The sequence below is a fragment of the Carassius auratus genome, unplaced genomic scaffold (genome assembly GCF_003368295.1).
Source record: "Carassius auratus strain Wakin unplaced genomic scaffold, ASM336829v1 scaf_tig00215873, whole genome shotgun sequence".
NCBI lineage: Eukaryota > Metazoa > Chordata > Actinopteri > Cypriniformes > Cyprinidae > Carassius > Carassius auratus.
This window is the reverse complement of record NW_020528286.1, coordinates 1767-19898: the sequence shown is the minus strand read 5'-3', so window position 1 is coordinate 19898 and position 18132 is coordinate 1767. Positions and strand designations below refer to the sequence as shown.

Genomic DNA, 18132 nt, shown 5'->3' with positions numbered 1-18132 from the left:
CCAATAATGACAATTCTGTCATCACTTATACCTACAGTATGTTTTTCAAAACCTGTATTATGACTTTATTTCCCATATATTGAAGAATAGTGTTTGCTTGGTAAGCTAAACAGTTTGATGACCACTGACTTCTTTTGAAAAAATAAAATAATAATAATTTGTTACTCAGATGATTAATGATATAAATAAACAATGACAGACTTTTTTTGGGATAAGATTAGCTAGCTGATGTAGAATGACATCATATTTTGTGTTAAAATATCATTTTGACTTCATGTGAATTGGTTTAAATTTAGAGAAGATAATATTATAATGTTAAATATGGACAGGAAATTATGAATCTCAACCTTACAATGAATAAACTTAACCTCCCACAGAAGTACACATTAAACTGCACTTCTGCTATTCATCTGTGTGGAGACAATCAGAAAGTATTGAACACTAATGTGCAGGGAACATTAATCATCTTAATAGTGACCCCAAAACATCTATTTAAAACAACAAAATAAAAAAATTAAACTTTTGTGAATTCTACGGTATAGCTATTTTGATCATCCAAGTTCAAAGGCCTATGGGTATTTCCCACTGTCTACATTTGTATTATATCTTTTTGAGACATTAAGGGGCATTTTTAAGCTATAGAAGATCAAGGAAGATTTGCTATATGATGATCTATTCTACTGGGTTTATTTGCATCAGTCATTCTCATTATTGGTGCAGAAAGCATTATTGCGTGACCCACTGACACTCATAGATTTTTTACTCCAGTTCTTTTGAACAGTGCCCATGTGCGACTCTAACAAATGCCAGTAAAACACTGAAGCTATTTGATTAGACCCACAGCATAAGTGCAAAGAATTTATTTACTGAGTAATTTAAAATTTATCCATTAACACCACACATGAATGCAGCATACTCAAGAATTCAGGATGTTGAAGTCATCCATACAGGTTAATGGAGAGGAATAACGCATGGGGGTTGCTGTCCAGTGTTTAGGCTGAAACCCTCTTGTCTGGGTCAGTATGATGAATGGAATCTCTTAATTGTATTGACGTATGGAGACTGGATGCAGGAGCTCCAGGCCTTAAGCTTACAGACTGGAATAAAAAAGCAATTCTTTGGCAGACAGTGTTTAAAGGTTGTTTCAGGAGCTCAATCTTGTAAAAGAAAGATGTTAAAGACTGCGAGCAGATATTTAGAAAAATAAATTCTAAATTCAGTGATTCAGTGATATTACATTAAATAAAACAAGTAAATTTAGATGTCACTACATAAAACATTTTTTAGGTTAGTCAGTACTTTTACTGTGTATTTGCTTTTGATCTGCTGCTGATTGTTTATCATTTTTGTATATACAATGTCATTGTTCAGCAAGGATGCATTAAATTGACCAAAAGTGACATTAATGCTTCAAATAAATGCTATTCTTTTACACTTCATCCATTAGCCATGTAAAAAAGAAAAGTAAAAAATCATTTCAGTTTTAACATTGATAATAATAAATGTTACTTGAGCAACAATTCACCATATTTGATCATAAGTAGCATGGATACATTTGTAGAAATAGCCAACAATACACTGTGTTTACGGTCTAATCATTGGTGCTTTATCAGACGTGCTATCCTCTGGTTCCACTTCATGGTATTCTTCCATTTCATCATCATTATGTCTGAGACTCTCAATGAAGTGCACATTTCTTGTGTCTGTTTGTCTGTTCTTGCGTTGGGTATTCTTCGCTGTCTGAGCCCTGTCTGTGGGACCATGCAGTTTGCTATTGCTAGAAAAAAAGATGCTCTTTTGCCTGAAATGATGTGGAAGAAAGAGAATGTGTGTTCAGTGTCCTCTCTGTCTGTGACACAGACAGTAGACAGAGCCGAGTCTCTATGGGATGACCTGGACTCTTTTGGTGGATCTGACTTCTTCTTTTTGCTCAGTATGAATGAGCAACAATTCACCATATTTGATCATAAGTAGCATGGATACATTTGTAGAAATAGCCAACAATACACTGTGTTTACGGTCTAATCATTGGTGCTTTATCAGACGTGCTATCCTCTGGTTCCACTTCATGGTATTCTTCCATTTCATCATCATTATGTCTGAGACTCTCAATGAAGTGCACATTTCTTGTGTCTGTTTGTCTGTTTTGCGTTGGGTATTCTTCGCTGTCTGAGCCCTGTCTGTGGGACCATGCAGTTTGCTATTGCTAGGAAAAAAAGATGCTCTTTTGCCTGAAATGATGTGGAAAAGAGAATGTGTGTTCAGTGTCCTCTCTGTCTGTGACACAGACAGTAGACAGAGCCGAGTCTCTATGGGATGACCTGGACTCTTTTGGCGGATCTGACTTCTTCTTTTTGCTCAGTATGAAGTTAAAGAATCCAGTCACAACCAACATAATTCCTGCAAGGAAACAGAAAAAGTTTATAAATTCATCTTAACCTTTATGTTGGTCCATAATATGTTCGGCCTGATTTATTGGAGGGGGTCTCTTTACAGACTGTATGACTCCCAATCAAAATCGTTAAAACTAATAATCCTTCTTATAGATCTCACAAAGTCCAAATGCATTTATTTAAGTTTGTCTATATGCTAGCGTATTCACTAGTAAAAAAATTAAAAAATAAGCAGACATTTAGCCATATAAATAGTTTTTCAATAATGTGTATAATTTTGTTAAATGTATTATGTATTTATTTACTTATTAAATATATAATTTATGTAAAAAGTGAAGCACCTGGTATTACAGCATGCCATACAAGCACTGGATGCAGGAAACACATCAAAGACATCATTGTGTAGTAGAGAAACTTCTGAAACCCCAACATTGGCATCTTCTTCCAAAGAATGAAAATCTTACATGTAGGTGGACAACTCCAATCAAGAAAAACAGATTGAATTCTATAAATGCATGGATTAAAATGACAATAATACCACAGATTATGACTAACAACCACAAGTACATGATCTTTTATCATTTGAATTAACATACGGAAGGCACATTGCCCAACGAGTGTCGATGAAATAGAGACTTCAAAATCATGATCAGCACCGAAGAGAGCCTGTAGAGGATTCAAACAGAAGTATGGTTTATAAAAAGTTTTAAAACTTTCTTTGTTAGTAACCCCATTGTTGAACCATTGTTGTTAACTAAAACTAAAGCCATAAAAAAATGTACATTTATATTTTAAGTCAAAGTACTAAAATAACAAACTTTTTTTTATTACAAAAACAGAAAAAATTCTAAGCATTTACTCTTAAATAAAATACCCAGAAACTATAAAAAATCCAAATTCAAATACAATAAACACTATTACTATAATATATTTTTACATTAGGAAACAATAAAATATAATAAAATAACAGAAATGAAGGAATGTCTCAGAGAACTTACAGTTTGAAAAATACTGTAAAAAAGCTGTCACTGGGGGTGTTACACTTTCAAAAAGTAACACCTGTACTAACTTGAATACCTTTTAGGTGCATTATATACCATTTAGGTAATAATATATACACTTTAGGTACTAATATGCACCCTTTAAGTACAAAAGTGTACCTTTTGAAAATGTAGTTCCCCAGGTACAGCTTTTGTACCTTCTTTGTCTGAGAGTGAATAACAAGGTGCTACGCCTCCCACAGCAGCTCATTTTGATACTCACAGGGAGATAGACGGCCAAGCTGTTGAACTCCCCCTGTCTCTGAGTCTCTAGACCCACTGCACAAAGCACTGATGAAACAAACACACAGCGCTCATATTAAACCTGACCTGCAGAAAGCATAATCATTACAAATAAAAATCTATATTCTGAAGCATATAATAATCACATTGTTTTAATATAATATATACAAAACTGTTGAATGCAATTTTTATTGTGCCATTAGATGTCAGATTGCCACACACCACTGCTGGGCAATTAACCTAAGATCACTATTGGTGTGGCTGGTTTTGAAAACAACATACAATGTACAAACCAAAAATTAATATAACTGAAAAAATACATGTTATTTGATATGAGAGAATTGTGCAGTTCCCCTGTGCAGATGCAAAGTCTATGGCAATTTTGAGAAATCTTAGCACATTTGAATAGATTTTCTTGTGATTTGTGAATTAAATACTTCAAAAGCATTTTTTTTTGTATTACTCTTAATATTCTTATCATATATTTAATAACACCATTTAGTTTTACTCATATTAATCTACATCTTGAAATTTTTTTTATTTATAGAACTTTAACAAAAAAGCAAGACAAAACATTTCAAAAGCTAAGTATTGTGGGTTAATGTGGATCTAATACTTGAATATTCTATTAAACAATTTTTTAAAAATAAATTGTATCATTATAATTTTAAAAAAGCTGGTATCTGTTTATTTTATTCATCCCTACTCTTTTTTGTTTATTATTATATTTTATTTTTTTTGGCATATACATTTATTCTCCTTTTTCAATTAAATGGGTCATTACCTAAACAATGGAACAATACACATTTTTAGAATTCTACACTTCAATCACGAGGTCAAACAATCCAATGACTACTATACATGTTCCTTGATATTTATATATTTGTTATGTATAGCACTTCAAGTCAAACAATGGCTTACGAAAGAACAGCAAAGACACAGTCCTACCTGCAGCAGTCGAGATGCCAAGAACTCTGGTGGCACATTCCACTATAACCCACAAAGCTGAGCTCTTCATGGCCAAATGAAAAGGTTTTTTTGCTTTAGAACATTTGTTGATAGTTAAAGTTCTCTATTGATAGTTAATTTAATTAATAGTTTCGAGTCAAAAACTTTGTGCGAGGACGGCAGTACATGGCTAGAAATCTCCTCGCCTAAACAGGAGGGCGTCCCAGTGCAGATTTTACCCTAGTAATCCAGCCTAACATAGAAACTAAAACCTAAACACTGACCACCCTCTGCTTGTTCTGCTGCATTCCACCTCTACTCAAGGTGAGGGGACAAAACAACAAAAAAACTTTACAGTTAAAGATTACCTGAATAGGCACTAGCATAGAGCACAAATAAGGCATGTTCTCCTGAGGGAAAACTCTCTCAGACACGCACACATACACACATAACTGCACCACTTCTGCACACAAGCCTGTTGCAGGACACTTAGAGGTTATGAGCAGTGTGACCTTCATGAGGAGGTATTCCACCCTCCATCCCTTTACAACTGCTGAGGGACATATTCAAATTAAATTACCTTCAGCCAATCAGCCAATTAATCAAAATTGTCCTTGGCCAAGGTCAGATTGTGTTTTTACAAAGTAAATGTACATGGAGGGGGTCTCCAACGTCAACTCGATAAGCCCCGTCCTGATCCAGATGATTAATGTTGGAGAAAGCAGCAGTACTTTCATAGTCCAATCCTGACACAAGACAGATGTTAATCATTCTCCAGCAGACACACTGAACAGACACCATATCTTCCAGTCTTTAGTTACCTGTGTCAAAGGTCAGACTTTTCTCAGTCATAACAGATCACAATTGATTAGAACCACAGTGCACCCGCATGACAGCATGACACAGTAAGGGGCCATCTAATTACATTTATTGATTTAAAAATACATATACAAGTGTCAATTTTTAGAAATTGAGATTTATACATCCCATGAAAGCTTTCCATTGATGTATGGTTTGTTAGAATCTGACAATATTTGACTGAGATACAACTATTTCAATATCTGAAATCTGAGGTTGAAAAAATATCTAAATACTGAGAAAATCATCTTTAAAGTTGTCCAAATTAAGTTTTTAGCAATGCATATTACCAATCAAAAATTAAGTTTGGATATATTTATGGTAGGATATTTACCAAATAACTGCATTGAACATGATCTTTACTTAATATTCTAATGATTTTTGGCATAAAAGAAAAATCTATAGTTTTGACCCATGCAATGTATTTTTGCCTATTGCTGCAAATAAACCCCAGTGACCAAGACTGGTTTTATGGTCCAGGGTCAAACATGATTAAAAACAAATCAAGACCAGAATGGAAAACGGGGTTAAGCTAGAAAAGTGTTTTTAATTTTTTTTACATTTCAAATCAAATAGATTGTCAAAATATGACATTTATTTTCTGTTAACCATAATATCAAATATATCTATAATATCTAACATGAAAAGTCATGTGTTTTGTGTTAATGCTTTAAATACAAGTCGTAGGACAACAAAATGCACCATATCATGGAATGCACATGTACATATACACTTGACAGCCATTACAACATTACTGAACACAATTGTAGAGAAATTCATGGTCTATCAAAGAGACTATCAATGTCATAACTTCCTCAGCACACAGTCTCTGAGGTTAAATACCTCACTGGCCCGCTCATCATTTTAAAAAACACAACCTGGATCTTCATAAATAAGCAGCAATAACAGGGGATATGTGGGAGTAAATGGAAAAACAGTACAGATGTGAAATGTAAAGTCTTTAGGTTTATTTGACCTGGACATTCAGAGGACAAAAGAGGGACTCTGCACCAACAGATGAAATGACTTCAGTTCTCAGTTAACTGAGGCCCTGGAGGAGACATTATGTACTATACATCTTATACTGTCCAGAGTCAAATAGGCTATCTTGGCAAACACTTGGAGAGTTCTGCTCTAATTTACAACTCTGATATCCAAGTTGATTCCTGCTAAGAGGAAAAATGTAAATCCCCTAACATTAGAACAAGGCTACCTTTGTTTTCTGCCTGGATCAACTGTTTTCCAGATTAGCTGCATATTAATCCAGGTATGGGTGTGCATTTTTGTGCTACGTTCTTTATTCAGACTGTGAATTTATTCACTGACCAATAAAAACTAAATGAATAACTTAATCAGAAATTGTACTCTCTCTCACTCTCTCTCTCTCTCTCTCTCTCTCTCTCTCTCTCTCTCTCTCTCTCTCTCTCTCTATATATATATATATATATATATATATATATATATGGAATGTGGCTCCTTACAAAATACAACATCTAATAAATAATATAACAACAAAACATAAAATCACAAGAATTAGAGTCAGAGATTTGAGGGATTTTTTATCATCTGCCAAGGGAAGGTCCAAGAAGTTATGAAAGACATGGCAATATGGCTTATAGGAATATGATGATCTGAGCTGAGTTTACTGCAGTGGGTGTAGTTTAAAAGCCGAATTTGGAAATATTGGTCTCTGTGATGTTGAAAAAGCCCTAACCTTAGTTTACTATGTTGATTTTGTTAAGACAGCATAATAGTAGTATTGTTTTCTTGCGATGAATTGATTGTGTCATTTGTTTGTTGCTTTGGATGAATGCGTTTACTAAATGAATAGATGCAAATGTAAATGTATCCACTCAGTGCATTTCTAGCTGTGACTCTCTTTGTACTACTTGCATCTTTCAAGCTCACAGCATAGAGCTGTTATCCATGTAAAATAAAATGCATGCACGCAGAAAAAGTGTCATAGATTAACTTTACCACCAGAATATCTTTTAACCTTTTGAACACTCCAGTGCTATATGATAAACAGTGCAAGTGAAAAATAAGTAACATTTGCAGCTAGTGAAAATGTCATGTTACTGCATGCTATGGGAACTATATAGACTAAATAATGCAAACAGAATCTGGTACCATAATAAATGATTTAGAATATATATATATATATATATATATATATATATATATATATATATATATATATATATATATATATATATATATATATATATATATATATATATATAAAATCTAAACAAAAGACACTGATGAACTGAAAGGTTGGCTTAAAAAACATAGGGACAAGTAAGTTTGTTTAAAGCTATTCAAGTTCTGACATTTTGATTAAACAAAAATAGGTCCAAAAAATTCTAAAATGCACAATAAGATCAACAAAATGCATCTAAAAAATAGACAGGATGGATTTTTATGTCATGCCAACCATATGCCGTTATGACAACGAGAATAAAACAACACAGCAGATAAATATCAATTACGTGTTCCTAAAAAACATTAAACCAGAAATCAATATAAATACTTGGCATTAAGGTTTTGGTTTGTATCTATGGCTGCAACATGTCTGGGTTTTATCTGCAAGGACACATAATAATTATTTTAGTCAGAGCTGAACCTCACTGAGCTGCGATGATGTAAAGACTGATGCTTACTGGCTAATACATGCATTGCTGAGTCAAAGTGACCCCTAAATCATGCTCTCCAAGCATTCTCTTTTATCACATTAATGGCCTTGAAATTTGTCCCATTCATACATAAACACATGCTCGGTGTGAATGACTCCCATTGGGAGTGATATATGAAATTTGAAGGCCTTTTGCGGCACTTGATATTTTTCTTTACATCAACAAGAAAAAAAATCTTATCTTTAGTGGAGTACAAACATCACACATGCCACAGAGCCATTTATCTTGCTAGCACAAAGCTGACAGACCTTTTCTAAAGCAAATCTACAGCACACCATTTAATGGCGACGATGGTGTTAATGAGCTTGATAAGGTGTCATGGTATAGCAGTCAGTTATAACACAACATTTCATCAGACCCCTATGTGTAATTGTGTAATCATATGTGCGGGATCACTGCGAGCTGTTGGAATTCCCCAGCCTGCTGTTGTAATGACAAGAGGACAGAACTCTGTGTTTTGCAAGCAGTGATTTACTCATGATTTGTAGAATTTAAGTTAAAATATGATATTTAGATTTTAAAAAAGAGGTGATCTGCAATAAGTTACAGGAAAATATGAAGCTGTAGATGAACCATATTGTTTAATGTGTGTTTCTGGACTCCCCCTCGTTTCCCATTCTATAATGAGATATCTGCCATGGAGCTGTTATTCATCACGGCCTACTGGGGTACATTTAATCTTGATTACAATGGCAATTTTATCTGGCTTTATAAACATCTCATGAGATGTATTCTTGTTCAACATCAAACTTCTCTGCATTCAGAAAGACATTTGCTTTTGTTGCAACATGAAGTGAAGAGAAAGCTCATTTTTCAGAAGGTCTTGTGCTTTAAGTAAATAATATCAAGATGACTGATCACTAAAATACTGATCCCTTTTTTCTATTTTTATGCTGTACAAGATCACATGCACAAAGGGTTTGTCTGAAAGATGGAAAGCCCCATGGTTGCATTTCAGCAGTTAAAATAATAATTTGCTTTATTTTATTATTTTTAATATAAATGCACTACTGTTCAAATGTTTTGGGGTTGGTAATATTTTTTATGTTCTTGAAGTCAACAAGAGTGCATTTATCTGACTCAAAATATGGTAAAATCTCAAACATTGTGATTATTACAACGTGGTTGGGATTATTAAAATATTATTACAATTTAAAATATGTGTGATATCAAAACTGAATTTCGGCAGTCTTCAGTGTCACATTCAGAAATCTTTCTAATATGCTGATTTAGTGTTGAAGAAACATTTTCTAAGTTCAAAATAACATAAATGAACTAAAATATTAATTTATGCACAAAAAAGTTCCACTTTCATATTGACTTTATTTCTAATGAGAAGTGTGAACATGAGCATTGCAGTCACTAATTATTTGCTTAGTCATTACTAAAGCTCATTTGTTCAAGATCATTCGATATGACATGCAACTTGAAACCTGATCAGAAAAAAAGTATCTTCATTTAAATCTAAATCAAGTGAAAAAACCCAAGCTTTATGCCTCGAGACACACCGTTAGTAACAAATTTGATGGCAACACTGACACTGTGTGGCTGCAGGGGAAACTGCGTTCTTTTTCTTATTTTTTTCTATGGCTTTCATCAAAGTTTTGTGTATTGCCCTATTTTCAGACTCCACTAACAGGAATATGTTTTGTGTGATCATTCATGAGAAACACTGCGAGGATGCAGAAATAGGACATTGACCTTTGCCTTTTGAGGGAGATGATAAATGAGGTCAGAGGAGTGGTGGCATCAGCTGATGACAGGAGGAGCATCAGTGGAGTCTGTGTAGCTTCATGCTGGAAGGAGCCACAGAGCTCCAGCTGTGAGTCAGAAACACCATCTCAAACTGTCCTTGTTACAGTCGATTGCCGGGATCTCCAAAACACAGCTATACTCTGATAAGATAGTAGAGAGCATAACTGATCCTGGACTAAAGAACCTATTTCATCTCTGCCATTTCCCAGCCAAAAGGATCACAAAATAAATTACCCATGAGTCCCTTGCGGGTACAGCGGGATTCTGAAGGTTTTAGGGTGGCTTATCTGATGAGTCAGTTCATACTGGGAAAGAGAACTGATTCCTGTTATGTGTTAGTAAAGAATAAAGTAATCTAATTACAAGAAACTGAAGTCATAGTTTCATGCTGTTACGCAAATCTTGAAATACAATAAAACTGGGAAAAATTATATAAATACACAAAAAACATCTGTTCAGCAAAACGAATCCAGCACATTATAACAAATAATGTTGATCTATGAATATGATTACTAACAATTGCATCTACATCTTCCTAAAATATAGGAGCTGCTATATATTTCCATTTATAGTCTTTAAGAAAAAAGTGAATTGTAAAAAGTGTCTATTAAGTGATAGATGAATAGATGGACGGACGGACGGACGGACGGACAAATAATTATTTCCCAAACATGAATCTAAAATAATAATATTAAAAATTGTATTCATATTCCAACATTTTAATTTAACTTAAGTAAAGAGCAGTCATAACTTAAGTGTGCATTTATGAGATTATTAATCTGCTAAACGTGTATCATAATTACCATAAAGTGTGCACTTAATCTCAGACACACACAAACAAAATAAATATATAAATACATGTGGATGTAATATATAAATACATGTGGATGTAAAATAACCATGTTATACATTTCCTTAATAATTTAAGTGCACACTTTAATTTAACTAAATGTGTGTGTGGTGGTGGTGGTGGTGGCGGGGGGGGGGGGGGGGGGGGTCTACAAAATTGAAGTCATATCTTAAGCGTGCACTTATGATATTAATGATATATGTTGTGCCATGTACCATACTCAAATTTGGATTGCAAACCTTTGCTGCAAAGGTGTATCAGGACTGTTTGCACACTAGATGGGCCCTGTGCTCAAATTCTTGTCATTTAATCTCTGGGTGATCCTCAGCTTTAGTGAGTTATTGGCCTGAGCCCCTCTCATTATTTCTGATTGCTCCACTCTTTGTTCCTCTAAGCAGTGCTTCATAAAACTCTAGGAGCGGAGATAGAGCCTGACAACCATGGTGTTTCTGTGGGGCCCTCGCTGCACTTCAGCTGGATTAGAAAAAGCCCATGTGGATTACTGCAGAGCCTGCCGTGCTGATGAGTATGTCCTTGTGAAGGACACACAAGACTAATATCCTGCAGCTGGGATCTATTAGATCACCATATAAAACAAATTGGCGGTGTTTTATCAGCAATCCTGACAAGAGCAGGCATTGCATGTCTTCCGTACAATATGAATCTTTGCTAAACTTCAGACTATCACATTTAGGGGTTCTTAGCATCATGACAATCCATGAGAGAGCCAGAAGAGCGCTTCGGGTGCACACACATGCCTATCTCAGGGCTGATTTACTCCAGTTAAAAGGAGAGTACCACATCTACTCCTCAACGTCCCAGTAGATTGAGTTGAAGGACACCAGAGGAATTTTTCATAGCATTTGACATCTGAAACGTTCCCTGTCTGTTATAACAAGGACTGCTCCTGCACCTTCTGACTTTGTTTTTATTTTTTGCTCTGATTTTGAAGAGTGCAGGAAATTATTACAGTTCTTATGCAAGATGGTAAGCTCATCATTATGTCAGTCAGGGCTTTACTTTTAAATGAAGACATCTGTTCTTCTGACAAATGGAATATAAATGATGGACTCAAATAAAGGCAAGCACAATGAAAGTCATCTTAAAGTAATATCATTTTAATTTCATACACTGATGATTGCAGAAATTGAGCAATTACTAACAACCTTCATTGCACTTTAATGCAAAAATATAATATATAATAGGGAAATTGCATATATATATATATATATATATATATATATATAATGCAAAACATACACAGGGGGTTCAAAAGTCCAAGACCACTCTTAAACCTAGAAATAAACAAATGTTAACGTTCTCAATCAATTTTTTCTTTAAATGTTTTTATTAAATAAAAATGTAATAATTTGTAATAAAAATGTTCAATAGTGGTCGCAAACATTTTAAGCTAATCATTTCCAGACATGTCATTCCAGCACTAAAAGCTGAAATGAACACCACAAGGTTTTATCTTCTTTTTAGAAAATGTATATATTTCACCAAAGTCATTTATACCTGGCTAGCTATGTCTAAGGAAGGCCGTGTGTGTCAGAGGAGTAGCATCAATCTCTCAAAAAAGGAAATGGAGGAGAGATTCTAGCCGTGAGGAAAACAAATAGGTTTTAAGAGCCCATAGATCTTTTCTCTTACTGTGATCGTTTTTCTTATGAAGAAAGATTATGTGGAATGCAATATTTCACTAAGCCAGAAGCTGCACTGTAATACACTTACAAATAAAAATAGGCTTATGTATTTCTTAAAGAAGAGGAAATAATTTGAGCAGCACTGAATTAGCAAGATGATATGTTATACAGAATTGTGCCATCCATATCTTTCAGAAACAGCCTCCGTAGACTTTTGTTTGTGAAGAGAAAGATCACTGCCATATGTTTCTAAAATAGAAGACCCATAGTAAAAAAACCTAAACTATTTTATTTGAGTAATGACTAATAGGGTTTTACTAAAGCAGATCTCGCTTTGCTTGTTCAGAAATGTGTGGTGGTGTATTTCTGAAGAACTATTGACATAGGACTAGCAATTATATATAGCAAAGACATATTGGAATGTGTCTGAATAATTGAATCCCACCAGACAGAATGACTTTAACAAGTGGATTTTGAAGAGATGTTGCATGTTTATTTTTTATTGCACCTTGTCTTGCACCAGTCACATTACAGATAGTGATGATAAATGAGCCAATTAACTGTGGGCAGACTTCTGAAGTCTTGGATTAAAAGAGAGTCATGGAAGACTGTAATGAGCCAGGCTTCTGTCATTGGACTGATGTGTCAGAGAGATTAATGAGCATAAATGAACAGCTTTTTGTGTGGAAGAATGTAATACAGTCCAACAGTTTAATTGCCATCAACTATCAGACAAAAGGGCTGCTTCCACAAACAAAAGCAATGATTAATGTGCATTTATTAAACGATCCAAAAAATTAAATGTAGCTGTAATTTGCAGGTAAAAGCAAATTGCTGTTTATCTGAGAGCTACACTGCCCCCCTTTGGAGACTTTTCAGACTGTGACGCTCTCTCTTTACCATTTGTAGTGTATTACTAGCTCAGCAGAAAGTTGATTAGGACCCAAGTGTACGACATCTCTTAAACCATAATTCACCTGTGAGGTTGCCAAATCCCTGTCATTACAATTATAGCTGTAATCTGTAATCATGTAACCAACTGTTGCACCAGTATTACATCTTTATTTCTCAAAAACGGCCAGTGCACATAAAGAGTATACACTCTCATAATAACCCACTTGACCCTGAAGTGCTATACCAATAAAGCCTGAACATAAGGAACCTCCTGGCCCATTTTTACCCACTTCATTTGGCTGTATGTTGTGAATTTTATGGATCATGCATGAGCCAGACTGGAGCCTGCTAAAGTCAGCGGCAGCTGGCAGTCACCAGCACAGTTGCTCTGCCAGTCTGGCTGTCTTTAGAGACTGAACATTTCTGAATAGAGCTCAGTGAATTCTGTCATGGCTCAGTGGTGGTCCAGAATTCAGATTGCATGTAGCAATTAATCAGGATCTGAAAGGTAATTTACCAGACTGCTTTACTGCCTCACCTAAACAATGTATTAGCTTAATTTGCTTCCTGTAAACCTAGAGTGACTTTGCTCAAAGACAGTTTAATGGCAAACAGGATGCATTATGCTCCCAAAAAGTTGTAAGACAAGTGTTTTGGGCCAGAGGTAAAATTAAACAGTATGTCAGAAACACCCATGCAAATAAAAGGTAGGTTTGGTATGAAAACACAGCATGTAGAGTTTAAGAAAAGTGAAAGGAGACCATGATGAGGCTTGCACAAGAATTTGGCATTACGCCACACTTGACAGGACATTTAACATTATAATACTCAAACATGTAACTCATATGACTGCAAACAGATTATAATCTAAAATTACATTACAAAAAAGAATTTGTGGGGTTTTTTTTAGAAGCCTGAAAAACCAAATACTGGCTATGAATATATAATGAAGCATTTTCCCTTAATGAAAGGAACAGTCAAAACCTACAGTGTGAGCAGTGACAAATCAATGAAAAAGAAAAAGAAAGACTATGGTGTAATGAATGAAGACTTTGTTAATAAAATACAGCTTGCATTGACAGTTGAAACAAGTGTAATGAGATCAACACAGTAATGGTAGTTTTACCAATCCTAAATGAACACAAGTCTATATGGTATACTGGCAAAGTGACCAAATCCAAACTAAATACAGTGATAACCAGAAGAGGTTTGGTTAATTTTTCATCTTAGGCTCATAAATTACAGATGAGATTACGCAAGCATTATATCAAAATAATGGAAAACACCAGGCTCATAAAAGGTGTTTGGGCACAGACCAAGAGTGCTGCATGGCTTTCATTACACATTTCTCTTCACCAGAATTCTTTAAAAATGAAGTGAAAGAAAAAGGATCAGAAGAGGATGAATTTCTCATATTGCCTTTGAGTTTATGTTTGGAAACAACCCCAGACTCCTTACTCTGAAGGGAACTGCTGCTTTCAGGCTCTTGATGTAACCCTAACCAAAGCGGTTCCTGTTATATGACGAGGTCATCTAATAAGATTTGGTATGTAAAACTAGTTTTGTTGGAGAGCTTTACATTATGTTTAGTGGAACACAGCTGAATTAAAGCAGTAGCCTCTATAAATAACAAATGTTTCAGAGATTTAAGCACATGTTTTTGTCTTATATCCTGATATTTTAAGTTCTGAGCCGAGATCTGGGTCTATAGAAGCTTACAGATTGTTGCTCTTCAAATGTTATGGTTCTGTAAAGAAACAGATGGGAGATGTCACTGCATAAGCATTACATGAAACACAACATAATCCATTATGTCCATCAAGCACTGATGCTCTGTTTAGCATAAAACTCCTCAACCCTGTTACAGATAAGTGAGTGTGACCTAACCTATCCTATCCTATCCATTTGGTTCCTGTTGTGTTTTTATTATATTACTAAGTGTTAAAAAGACTTTCCCCTTCCTTTCAGTCATTGTATGAATACCGTTACAAAGACTTGAAAAGTCATAATTCTTAAAGCGCTGCATTGTTTTCCAGAAAAACAAAACCCCCAAAGCTCTATAACCCTGTGTGCCATGAACACCGATGTCCTAGGCATAAAACATAATCATTCTTACAATCAAAACAGGAAACTAAATATGAATGACTTGACAAAAGAGGTGAGTGGCTTCCTCGAGAGGACAACTTTCTGACCCTGAAAAGGCAGTGAACTCTGATCGCGGATGTTGTGATGGCCGTCAACATTTGCTTATGTTGGGGTAAACTGGACATATTTCCACAGAATAAGGTTGCTTCAACCCATTCTCCGGAAAGTAGATCATTACTTACAGATTTTTGATTTCATGCCCAGGATTATGAAATTAAAACAATCAAACAAACAAACAAACAACAACAAAAAAAATCACTGTCTGGCATCCAAGTCCCATTTAAACTCAGTCAAGCAAATATGAGGGAATGACCAAGGAGACCCTTGAGGTTTTCTCGAGCACCCTATAAAACACAAATTGTTATTTGATTAGCAAACACTCTTACAACTTCTGAGTGTTGTAGTTTCTAGTCCTAAATGACCTTAATAACCACAAGTATTTGCACTTTGATGGACCATAAATACATTTTTTATGCCTTCCCTTTCCTTAATTTTTTTTAGAGCTTTAAATTATCGAACATACTGTACTGGTGAACCATTAATGTGCCACAAGCTGATGATATGGCAGAGCCAACAGCTACAGTTAAACTCTTGTTTTCACAGACGGAGCACTGAAAACGTGCCAAAAAAGAACTCCCACCTGCAATATAAGTTTGAAAACACGGATTTAAGCACCGGCAGGATAAATGGACGGGGAGCCAAAAGAAACAAACAGACAAGAACAAGCGTATGGAGCCAAGGCAGCGGTGTGGCCATCGGCAGCTCTTCTCTCACACTCCTGCAGAGCCCAGCTGAGCAGAATGACAAACAAAAGCTTTCAAAGATGAGCCACTGGGGAATTAATCCCTATTATTACACATGGTATAGGTAAACATTGGCCATGTTCTGCTGTTATTTCAATGTCAAAGTAAAGGTTTATTCCTGCATCCTATAGTAGGTGGTTTTAATGTTACCACAGGAGCCCAGTGTCTTCCCACAGAGGAACAGAAGTCCTGCAAGGCTGTGTGGTCATGTCAGCAAAGCTTTGATTAAGATTAAATGGTGTTTTCAGGTGATAATTTGTATGTATTGATTGAAACCAGATGAATTTTAAAACACATTTAACAGCTGTGAGTGTTTTAAATCACATCTGAGCTGCCACATCATACTTATCAAAGTCAAAATGATTTATTCACAGTACCTATTGGAATATAAAAGTGCAATTAATAGCATATTTATAGAGTCTAGACACTTTTTATATCCATAAGCCCAAAAAGTTACAGTAAATATTCCAAATGTGTTTCAGTTCATATTATTTGTGTTTACGTCATTCCAGATGTGATAAACTGTTGTGATAGTACACCCATGTGTGTGCTGATTTTGTCATTAAATGCTAAATGACTATAAAAACGTTTGTAAACACAAGTTACAAAGCAGACATTTCCATATTAAGTCTCTCTGACAAATGTTCTCCATCTGTCTTATCTGGGATGTCTGCTGACGCATTTTTGCCAAACACTTCTCAGACAAATCCAACATTGCATGGATTTTGTCTCCTTCATGGGAAAACTACTCTCTTTTCAGCCATGAATTCTGCTGGACTGTGATAATGTAATAATCAGCCTGTCACACGCTATGAATGTAAAATCACAAAGGGCTTCACGCTTACAATATTTCAACTAAACTTTAGATTGACAAGCCGCAATATCCTATACTCTCCAATACTTTATACATGATTTGGACTGCTTCAAGACTGTAAAGACATTTAAAAGAAATTAAATAAAAGAGAATTTGTTTTTTTAAAGCATGGCACTCCTATCCAATCCATCTCAACTTGCAGTTTTAAATCCAACCTACCTACATTGTCCAAAAACATACACAGTTCTCTGCAGTGTCCAGATGAAATGAACACTAGATGCAGTAAAATGCCATGCCATGTCACACATATTGATTATTATGTAGATATTTGTGCTTCTACCTTTTCCAAAAACATACACAATTTTCTTTTTTTTTCTTTCTACCTTTTCCAAAAAACATACACAGTATTTACTTTCCTAATACCAAATTCGAGGTTTTTCCAAAACAAACCTAAGATGTACCCAGTGTTGTGTAAGTTACGTTCAAAAAGTAATTAATTACTATTACATCATTAATGTTGTACTTTAAAGTACTTTACTAATTTCTCAATGAGTAACTTAATATTCATTATAAGAAAAGTTAAACAATACATTTCAATTTGGCAAGAAAGCCAAACTAGTAAAATCCATACGTTTATGTAACCAAAATAACACTTTAACATAAAAAAATGACATAAATGGCCATTGCATTCATAAGATCTAAAGAATGGTGTGTGAAGAATCACGTGCCCCCTCACTTTGAATGGACATGACGCCTCTGAAGTAAGTGATAATGTCAGTTAATTTCTATATAACGTTAGCTATAGTTTATTTGCTGTTTGAATAACCATGGAAAGGAAACCTTATAGAGCCTAATTATAAATTTCTAATGTTTTTATTAAATTGTAATCACATTCAATACAAATTCAGTACCATTAAACATATGTTATTAGCCTACATGACACCCATGTCTGGCAGTTGCCTAAAGAGAAGGTTTTCTGAGGTTTAATACATTTGGTTGCTTTTAGCCTGACCCTGGAGCTGGTTCAACCTCCGCCTATGACCTCGC

General features: G+C 34.9%; 1 long non-coding RNA gene and 1 pseudogene across 1 annotated transcript; both read right to left on the bottom strand.

Annotated features, from left to right (window-relative positions):
• Positions 1-1947: 1947 nt before the first annotated feature.
• On the bottom strand, positions 1948-2831 carry LOC113096102 (transmembrane protein 72-like; annotated as a pseudogene).
• Positions 2832-3048: 217 nt separating this feature from the next.
• On the bottom strand, positions 3049-4734 carry LOC113096105 (uncharacterized). Its single transcript, XR_003288461.1, has 3 exons — positions 4625-4734; positions 3657-3724; positions 3049-3059 (listed from the first exon to the last, which is right to left on the bottom strand). It is a non-coding gene; the product is annotated as an uncharacterized LOC113096105 (long non-coding RNA).
• Between the last annotated feature and the right edge of the window lie 13398 nt (positions 4735-18132).